The following is an 8,533-nucleotide window of genomic DNA, read 5'->3' as shown; positions in this document are numbered from 1 at the left end:
GAAATTTAAAAGTACATTTTAAAAAATTTAAACACTTCAGAGGAGGAACTGGTTTGTCAGACACTTTTTGGATTCTAAGACTGGGATGGCTCTAACAGTACAATGAGCTCTTCAGCTAGGATTTAGCTCAGTCCCCCAACCCTAAATGTTTCAGTATTTTAAGCACCACTGTGCAGAAATTCCACTGCTTTTTATTTTTATACTGACTTCTGGTGGAAAATCTGTAAGATGGGGAGATTTTGTTAAGAAAGCTGGATCTGAATGAGAGCCCCTGGGGCCAATCACAGTATTACAGTTACCCTATTTTTGTGGCAGAAACTTTAGAAATCACTATATTCTTCCTTCTCCTTTAAATGATTCCTCAGTCCATAGGATCTCACTTTGTCACTGATTCCTTTTCCTCCTGGGTTTTGGCCAGACGGCAATGTCGTGCTTCCTTTTGATTTAAAGGAACATGGTCATGGCCCTAAGCCCCGCAGGTCTCCGGAAGGGAAACACAATTCCATGTCCATTGTGTCCCCTACTGAGACCAAGGTGACACTGGATAAGGTAGAGTAGGACAGGGAGGCATACACACCAAGGAGTCCTCAGAGCTCTGCCCCGAGCATTTATTACCACATCACCTTCATATCTATGGACCTGAGCTATCACAGCGGGGCCTCCAATATGGCCGCGGACACAGAGTAACTTGCTTCTACCCCTTCAGGAGTTGGGTTAATCGTCAGGCTGTTTATACCTGGGAACACACCACCCTTTGGGGTTCAACATTCCCAGAGGTCAGGGTTGCTGACTTGCACCTGTTTGGTCAGCTTCCTCCTGCACACTAAGCCCCCTGGTGGGTCTACTTCCTCCCCCTACTGTCCCTGTTACCGGTAGCTTGAACTCCTCATTTTAGGCTCAAATATTACTTTCAAGTGAGGGAATCAGCCCTCTCTGTCAAAGCTAATTATCTTTTATCCTGTGTCAGAAAAACACATTTGCGAGAGGAACAGATCCAAGAAATGTTCTTTTAAACAAGATTTTAGAGCTTCGGGCTTCTTCCAAACAACAGCGAGAGTCAGACTTTCCTATCTGTAGTTGTTCCAGAGAGTCAAGGGTGATGGAGAAGAGAGACATAGAAGGTTACGCTTCCCGAGGTGCCAACTGCACTGTGGTCATACATATGAAGAAAGGCCACCGTCCAACTCTGAGCATCAACCCCCCTCCCCACTCTGTGCTTTGGGGAACATTAGACACGTGCCTCAGCATTTGGGTGGGCATCTCAGAGCCCTGCCAGTGCTTTCTCCCCTCTAGTCAGATAACAAACCAAGAAGACAGTAGAATGATAGACTGCTATGCCACCAGGATATGAGAGTTGAGTTGATACTTTTTCTTTCTTTTGCCCAGAGAGAACTCTACATTTATAAGACCCGTTGCTAGGGGACTCCAGGAAATAATTATTACCTTTATGGTGAGTCCACCTGACAACTCTCAAAATAGATTTCCACCAGGTCCCCCAAATAGAAGTTGACAGTGATCACCTGAATTTCTCTGAATTCATAGCCAGAGTCCTGATGTCCTCTCTCAATAAGACATTTTTTCTTATTTTCATTTATCTCCCCTATTGTTTTAGCCTCTGGCCTTTCCAAGACTCTCTACTCCCAATAATGAAACCTAAATAGGGATTTTGTGTCACAGTTATATTTTCACATACCCTTTAGGAATGTTTAAATGTGAGTAGCACACATTTTAAAGCTAATGAAATTGAAACCTCAGAAATGAACAGACTTATCCAAAGAAGAAGCTTGCCCAAATTTATAGCAAAACTAGAATTTAAATCTCAGGCATCCTAAACTCAGGGCTCCTTTTGTTATCTACTAGCTAAGAGAGTCATGAATGTGTGTCATACAGGACAGTAGCATTTGGAGGAGGAAAGGTCTGAAGTGAATCAGGTTTTGAACAAAAGCCCTTGAGGGGCAGAGTGAGCATGTCTCTGCTGCCCTCTCGTGGCCATATTTATGTATGACACCCTTTCCCTCCATCCTCCCTCCTGCCTTCTCTGGAATCATTCTCCCTGTTTTCCTCACTGATAGGAGCATTTGTCTTGTTTTCATGCCTCTCTCTTCCACATACCAACATGTCTCTACACAAAATGAATATCCATAATCCACAGCATAATTCAGGACACAGTTCTTATTTCAAAACTGGGGTCCCCTTGAAAAAGTGTATGTATATGGGCCTCCCTGGTGGCGCAAGTGGTTGAGAGTCCGCCTGCCGATGCAGGGGATACGGGTTCGTGCCCCGGTCTGGGAGGATCCCATATGCCGCGGAGCGGCTGGGCCCGTGAGCCATGGCCGCTGAGCCTGCGCGTCCGGAGCCTGCGCGTCCGGAGCCTGTGCTCCGCAACGGGGGAGGCCACAACAGTGAGAGGCCCGCATACCGCAAAAAAAAAAAAAAAAAAAAAAAAAAGTGTATGTATGGGCCTTTTGTGAAGAGATGCATAAAATTTTAAATAGAGCTTCTTTAAGTGGTCAGTTGGTGCTAATGTGACTGACCATAAACAAGGCGCAAAGACAAGTCCTAAGGTCCTGGGGAAATTCCGACAGCATATACCATGAAGATGATACAGAATATGTGTCATGAATAGAATATTTTCATACCACAAAATTGGGAGTGAAAAAATAAATTTCTGTGTTTTCCTATTACTGATTCTAATTTTTTTTTTTTTTTTTTTTTTTTTTTTTTTTTTTTTTTGCAGTACGCGGGCCTCTCACTGTTGTGGCCTCTCCCGTTGCGGAGCACAGGCTCCAGACGCACAGGCTCAGCGGCCATGGATCACGGGCCCAGCCGCTCCGCGGCATGTGGGATCCTCCCGGACCGGGGCACGAACCCGTGTCCCCTGCATCGGCAAGTGAACTCTCAACCACTGCGCCACCAGGGAAGCCCACTGATCCTAATTTTTATGTCAAGCCCTATAATGTCTTAGAGCAAAGGGGTCAATCTAGTAATTTCCAGAAAATTCCGTGGCTTTCACAACAATTAATAATTTAAAAACAGCTCTCTGCCCAGGGTTATTTCTAAGTCCCCAGGTAGGAGGTAGTGCAGGACTGGTGCCGAAGGCTCTCCTCATATTTACAGCATTGACTCCCACTGTATGTCATGGTCACACTGCCCCTGCTCGTCCCTGCCCTTCCCATATTGGTGATGATGACTGTTATATCCATACCATCGCTCTCCTCTTCCTGTATCATCCCATGCCAGCATTTTAGGCAGCAAATTTTCATTCTAATAGTTGAAGCTTCCAGGGCCCAATTCTTCTTGCCTTGGGTAGCTTTCCCTTTGCTGCTGCTCTTTGGTTCTGTTGTAGGAGAGAGATGTCTGTGGCACCTCTGCCATTCTGGGAATCAGAGGTGAAGTGCAGCACGGTCCCTTCTACCCTCACTGAGAGAAAGAAACAGGGTAAAGGAACTTTCACCAGTGTTTAATTATTTTTTTTTTCCTCTTCAATCCCCTCATCCTCCACAATAAGAAGGGTCTTTATCTACACTGAAGATTGGAGGGAAAAAAATTCTTCATTAAGAATAGCAGTTTCAAGTTAGATGGCCCAAATATGGGCTGATCATACCAGAGGAAAGGAAGAAACTTCAGGAAAAAAAAATCAGCGTAAACACCAGCACACCATAATGTTGCATGTGCTTCTATTTTACATTGAAATGAACACCTAAAATTAAATTTAAATTGTTCTGGAGAGGGACTTCCCTGGTGGCGTGGTGATTAAGAATCCGCCTGCCAATGCAGGGGCCACAGGTTCGAGCCCTTGTTCGGGAAGGTCCCACATGCTGCTGAGCAATTAAGCCTGTGCTCCACAACTACGGAGCTTGCACTCCAGAGCCTGCGAGCCACAACTACTGAGCCTGCACTCTAGAGCCCGAGAGTCACAACTACTGAAGCCCACGTGCCACAACTACTGAAGCCCACACACGGAGAGCCCATGCTCAGCAGCAAGAGAAGCCACCACAATGAGAAGCCCTCAAACCACAACGAAGAGTAGCCCTTGCTTGCCGCAACTAGAGGAAGCCCGCGCACAGCAACAAAGACCCAACACAGCCAAAAATAAATAAATAAATAAATAAAAATTTAAAAAAGAAAAAATTGTTCTGGAGAACTCTTGAATTCCTGAGAATATACAGGCATACCTCAGAGATACTGCTGGTGTGATTCCAGACCACCACAATAAAGCAAGTAGCGCAATAAAGTGAGTCACACAAATTTCTTGGCTTCCCAGTGCTTATAAAAGTTATGTTTATACTGTGCTGTAGTCTATTAAGTGTACAGTAGCATTATGTCTAAAAAAGTACATATCTTAATTAAAAATACGTTATTGCTAAAAAATGCTAGTCATCATCTGTGCCTTCAGTGAGCTGTAGGAGTAGCATCAAAGATCACTGATCACAGATCACCATTCAAAAATAATAATAAAGAACAAGTTAGAAGTATTGCAAGAATTACCAAAATGTGACATGAGACATGAAGTGAACAGATGCTGTTGGGAAAATGGTGCCAATAGACTTGCTTGACTTAGAGTTGCCACAAACCTTCAATTTGTTTAAAAAAAATGCGATATCTGGGAAGCATAATTAAAGGAAGTATGCCCATATCTGCAGACCCCCAGGGGTACTTGCACTCTGATTCAAGAAAATGGACTTAAGAGGACTTTAAAGGAAAATCTAACTTAAACCAAAACAGACACACACACACAAAAAATGTACCTATAACTTCCATCATTATAACTTTTGTGCCTGAATATTGTGTTGAGAAGCTTATTAAATTTCTTTGGTTTAATGTCTGAGAATAATTAATCTCTTTATTACCCAGCAAAGATAAAGAACCAAAGTTAAAAGAGCAATAAACTAGCACAGAGGAGACTTTGGCCTGGCGCTCTGATCCTGGAGAAGGTAATTCCTTTCTCTGGGCCTCTGTTTTCTCATCAGTAAAAAGAGGGGAAGGGGGCTTCCCTGGTGGTGCAGTGGTTGAGAGTCCGCCTGCCGATGCAGGGGACACGGGTTCGTGCCCCGGTCTGGGAGGATCCCACATGCCGCGGAGCGGCTGGGCCCGTGAGCCATGGCCGCTGAGCCTGCGCGTCCAGAGCCTGTGCTCCGCAACGGGAGAGGCCACAACAGTGAGAGGCCCGCATACTGCAAAAAAAAAAAAAAAAGAGGGGAAGGATATTTGGTATTCAGTCGTGCTTCCAACTCTAAGCCCCATACGCACTGTATTCTGGTGGAAACTTGGCAGTAGATGGAAATCCTTGACGTGTGGGTAGGTAGAGGGGATGCTGTAGACAGACAGACAGCCTGAGATGCTGTGTGAGGACCTGATGAGATGGCCCAGATGGGTGTCTGATGGGACCTGGCTTTCTGAGGAAGGGTGAGGAGTGTAAATGTCACGGTTTGGTATGCAGCTCTAAAGAACTCAAAACTAAACGCAGCCAAAGTTCACTCACCGTCTCAGTTTCACTTTCCAGAGGATTACAGCCAGGAGGTTAACATGCGATTCTGACTGGAATCTCATCTTCAGGGATCGGGCTCTTCCTTCAGTTTGGGTGAGATGGCTTAAATCCTCCTCCACCCAAAGCCCTGGGGGACGGGGGCTGCCTCCACCCCACCTGGCTGTCCCTCAATTCTTGCTCCAGTCAGCACTTCAAGCTCTGACCTGTCTTTGGACATCTGCTCTGTTGATGCAGGGTACAGCTGAGATGCAGTGAGGAGAAGCCCCAGCAGCCCCAGGTTTCTCCCCCAAGCAAAGAGGGGGACACGTGAGTGGTTTGGAGACTCTCTGGTGGAGGACGGCTAGGGGAGGAAAGGGAAGTTGACTAAGATGATGAAGCAGGGCATAGAGACACCTGTCAGGGGCCCTCTGCCCCTTGTCATCATATCACCTACTTGTATTTTTTAAATTAATTAATTAATTAATCTTCGCTGCGTTGGGTCTTCGTTGCTGCGCATGGGCTTTTCTCTAGTTGTGGCAAGCGGGGGCTACTCTTCGTTGCAGTGCACAGGCTTCTCATTGAGGTGGCTTCTCTTGTTGTGGAGCACGGGCTCTAGCCGCGCGGGCTTCAGTAGTTGCAGCACATGGGCTCAGTAGTTGTGGCTCACGGGCTCTAGAGTGCAGGCTTCAGTAGTTGTGGCACGTGGGCTCAGTAGTTGTGGCTCAAGGGCTCTAGAGCGCAGGCTTCAGTAGTTGTGGCATGTGGGCTCAGTAGTTGTGGCGCATGGGCTTAGTTGCTCCGTGGTATGTGGGATCTTCCCGGACCAGGGCTCAAACCCATGTCCCCTGCATTGGCAGGTGGATTCTTAACCACTGTGCCACCAGGGAAGTCCCCCTATTTCTATTTTATACTCAACTCCATTTTACATTTTTCAAAGTGCTGCCATAGTGTATTCGAGCCTCACAATATTGCTGTGAAGCAGGCTGGGTGAGGAAAGGGCTCTAGATTAGACCTCAGAAAAGCAGGATCACATGACTCCTTTGTCATGTCGGATGTTGTGCTTGTGCCTCTGAGCCTTGCTTCCTTGTCTGTCACATGGCGATGATACAGCTGGAAAAATTTTAGGAATGATTGTCTCCTTCAGAGAGGAGAGAAAGGAGAGGTTCAAGGAAATAGAGTGAGATTCTCAAGGTCACGGATAAACACAAAGTCACCTTGGCTCCAAGAAATCCCATGTTACTTTGCTTTCTCTCTATAAAAATGGGGATCTATTGTTCAAGTGTATGTAGATAAATAAGCTTCAAACTTCGTGAACTGATTTAATTCATTATCACCAGTTAATTGCTATGGTTACTTGGCATTTTGAGAATTTAACTTTTGAGGTTATTTACTGAAAAAAAATCCTCTAACAGCCCATGACATGTAGAAACTTGTAATTTTCTTTGGCATGAATTTTAATAGAGCATGCATAGACCTTGAAATCTGGAATTGTTATTTACCCAATGCCTAAATACCACCACTTATCACCTCATTTTAACAGTTGCACTTTATCCAGAAAACTAAATGAAACATGGATTTTTGAGAATTTGATGAAACACATGCATATTATGTCATATCACTTGACAATATCAAAGTTTACCATATTTAATATCAGTGGCGGTTTCAGAAGATTCTTTGCTTACATTCAAGTCATAACATGGAGATGTCAAAAGCTTATGATTAAAATGTTTTGATTTAACGCTTACAATGTGAGTCCAGTTATTTATTTACAGAAAAACAGTGCCAAAGATTTTCAACACGCTGATGGCCGATGGTCTATGGCAATGCTTCTCCTTGGCATTATTGACATTTTGGGCTGTGTAATTCTTTGCTGTAGGGGCTTTCCTGTGCATTGTAGGATGTTTAGCAACTTCCCTGGCTAATACCCATTGGGCGTCCCCTCCCTTGAGGTGTGACAACCAAACATGTCTGCAGACATTGGCCAAATGTCCTCCAAGGGCAAAACCATCTCCATCCCCAATGAGAACCCTGGTCAAAGGCATTTATTCATCCTGTTTATACTCTCTCACAAATCTCTTTCTGAGAATCACTGAAGGTTAAGATGCATTTTCTTTTTTTTTTTTTTTTTTTTTTGCGGTACACGGGCCTCTCACTGTTGTGGCCTCTCCCGTTGCGGAGCACAGGCTCCAGACGCGCAGGCTCAGCGGCCATGGCTCACAGGCCCAGCCGCTCCATAGCATGTGGGATCTTCCCGGACCGGGGCACGAACCCGTGTCCCCTGCATCGGCAGGCGGACTCTCAACCACTGCGCCACCAGGGAAGCCCTAAGATTCATTTTCACAATTTCTTCAAAAGCTTCAATGATTTGGACAGCTTTTTTTCTAGGGGGCATTTGTAGGTTTCCCCTCGGCTTTCACATGAAGAGCCTAAAGGAACACAAACCTATAAACTGGTTTGTAGCAAGTGTGAGTCCTTATCTCACAGGAAAGGGCAGTGATGCTTAGCACAGTCTTTGTGGGTTTTCTTTGCTTTTACTTGGTGGAATAACATGTTTCTGCTTTTCACAGGAGGAGTCAAGGAGTCAAGAAGGCAATTTCCTTTCATCTGAGGGGACATGACTGATCTATTTCAAGTGGCAAACTAGTACTGTTCTGTGCTGTCTTCTAATGCTCAGTCTAATTTTCCATAAATATTTGAGCACTCTTTCAGGTATTGTGGCTTTGTGACTGGATTTGTATCACTTTTCCTAGAGATATTTTAGATGAAAGTATGCATCACTTTAGAAAGTAAATAGTCCTAATGGAGTAAAAATAATCTCCTGAACCACATGGTTCATCATCCCCATTTCAGATGACTGTTGTCCCCCCTCCCCAGCTCTATAAAATCGTATTGACATTAGTTTACGGGGAGAGAGAAGCAGTAACTTATCATTGCTCCTGTGCAGGTTCTTCTATTTGGTGCGAAGCAAGTTTTTCTTTCCATAAAACACTTGACACAGCAGATAGAATAAGTCTTAGATGTCTTTCACTCTGAATTTTTCATTTTCCAAAACTAAAGTTAGCATTC

This window comes from Mesoplodon densirostris, chromosome 10, assembly GCF_025265405.1.
Source record: "Mesoplodon densirostris isolate mMesDen1 chromosome 10, mMesDen1 primary haplotype, whole genome shotgun sequence".
Taxonomy (NCBI): Eukaryota; Metazoa; Chordata; class Mammalia; order Artiodactyla; family Ziphiidae; genus Mesoplodon; species Mesoplodon densirostris.
Note: the sequence above shows the minus strand (reverse complement) of the source record.